The sequence below is a fragment of the Nicotiana sylvestris genome, chromosome 1 (genome assembly GCF_000393655.2).
Source record: "Nicotiana sylvestris chromosome 1, ASM39365v2, whole genome shotgun sequence".
Classification (NCBI taxonomy): Eukaryota; Viridiplantae; Streptophyta; class Magnoliopsida; order Solanales; family Solanaceae; genus Nicotiana; species Nicotiana sylvestris.
The window spans coordinates 179862764-179864930 of NC_091057.1; the positions used below are offsets into that span (position 1 = coordinate 179862764).

General features: G+C 31.1%; 1 long non-coding RNA gene across 2 annotated transcripts; it reads left to right on the forward strand.

Annotated features, from left to right (window-relative positions):
• The first annotated feature begins 403 nt into the window (after window positions 1-403).
• On the forward strand, window positions 404-1870 carry LOC138881086 (uncharacterized). 2 transcript variants are annotated; one of them, XR_011403376.1, is made up of 3 exons: window positions 427-776; window positions 1282-1414; window positions 1572-1870. It is a non-coding gene; the product is annotated as an uncharacterized lncRNA (long non-coding RNA). The 2 variants fall into 2 exon arrangements; XR_011403377.1 differs by lacking the exon at window positions 1282-1414 and having other exon boundaries at window positions 404-776.
• Window positions 1871-2167: the final 297 nt, after the last annotated feature.

The window sequence follows — 2167 nt, forward strand, 5'->3', positions numbered from 1 at the left end:
TGATTTATGCCAAGTTCTCGTGCCAGTTCTAAACCTGCAATCACAACTTCATACTTTGTCTCATTGTTAGTTATAGAATGACATTTTATGGCTTATCGAATGGTTTTACCCGTAGGTGGTACCAAAACAATCCCTAAACTAGCACCATTTACGTTAGATGAACCATCAGTAAACAAGGTCCAAGTTCCTGGGTTAGCTCCGTTGAACACCTGCAACTCTTTTTCTGCTTCTAATTGTATCTCTTGGCTAAAATCATGTAACACCCCAAAAGTTTTACAATATTTGCATTCTTGATTGAGCATTTTTTTAACGAGGAAATATTTTACTTTGCACTTCCTAAATGTGAAATGGTCAGTATATGAAAATTTCTTACTTACGTTGTGTTAATATTGGCAAGGAAGTTCCATGGTGTTGCTATATGTAACACTTAATATTATTTTGACGAGTTGTTATTAAATATAGTATATAATTAAGTTTTGGGTTTCCAACCTTTTGTATTTATCTAAGAATATTTAGTAGTTGAGGAATCATTTTATTTCATATCTATCCGTAAGCTCCCTATTCTTCTACTCTTCCGAAACAAAAAAAGAAGAAGAAATATCTACCTCTCTCTTTCTATCTCTATCTTTCTACTCTATCTCTCTATCTCTATCTCTCTCTATCTTTCTCCTCTCTAAGAACAAGAAGCTGAAGGTTCATCAAAAAAAAAACTCATGGATTTCTACTAAATCAACACACAAAATTCGTTTTTGGTGAAGATCAAGCTGCTCCTCTTGGTAAGTTTCTATAACCCGTTTTTATACTAGACATCTATTAGTATTTTCTACATATCTTTTTGTATAGAGCTCCGATTTAAGTGATCTAGGACTTTCTGGAAAGGTATTTCATAAATATACAACTCTTATGAAGGAACCAAAATCTAGTTTTGTTGTTATGTACCTGAAAAAGAGTCAGAAAGTACAGGGCAGGTGCTGTCCAGATTTTCAGTTCTTGAAATACTCCATGTACTGCTGTTAGTAAATTTAGCATAACTTTTTGTTCAAAATTGATATGGTGGTTATTCAAGATGTTCTGAAACGGTAAGACATAGATCTACAACTTTTATGAAGACTATAAAGTCTAGTTTGTCCGTATAGATCTTGAAAACTGAGTCACAACGTAGAACAGTGATACTGTCCAGAATTTCTGTTTCAAACGTTTTTGGGTAATTTTCACCAATATCATGTTTAGTTGACTTGTTAAATCACTGAACTTATTTAGATATTTGATTATGTATTTAAGGTATATAAACCCTTGAAAAAAAAATATCAAAGAAGAAGTGTTTGAGGAAGTGGACAGATTTGGTTTGTTTACGGCGTAGACGATTCGAACGTCCCCAAGTTGTGATTGAACTGTTTTATGGTAAAACACCAAGGTTTGTGTATAAACTTGTACTCTTTTTGCTTGCTGGAAATTATGTTAAATTGAGCTAACTATGACTGAAAAGGGGAATTGGAGAATTTAATGACTCCAAGCCTAAAGTTTATACACCACTAAGCTTTATGCTTAGCGATAGTTGTTTTCTATCGTAGGAAATGTTCGGGATGAAATCTGAAGATGGCCAGGGTGAATTAGTCTTTTGGAAGAACTTATGATATATATATATATATATATATATATATATATATATATATATATATATATATGTCACACTTATGTTATTTGGAGGCTTGTTGGTTTTTAAAGACCAAAAAAAAAATCTTGTAACTTGAATTTGTAACCTACTTTATTGTATTAGGGTATTTTAATGACTCAGGTCTTGTAATATGCTGAATTTACACTTTGTCTTATAAATATGTAGAAAAGGAGAAAACTAATTTCCCTTTCTTTATACCCGATAGTTTAAAATTTATGTATAATACAACTTGCAGTGATTTTGAATGAGTGTATAAATTTGTTAGAAAGTTGTTTTAATCTCTTGATTGCTCAAGAAGGGTTATATCACCCTGTGTTAATATTTTGACATTGTATTTTATGTTAAATAAAATTATGGTGTATGTTAAAAAAATATATTGCACTTTGAACCTTTTCGCATGGGCCTATTTCCGCTACTAAATTACTTTTGATATTTTTATTAATATCTCTTTTAATATTTTGTTAGTAGGGAATTAGATTTGTTTCTTAAGTA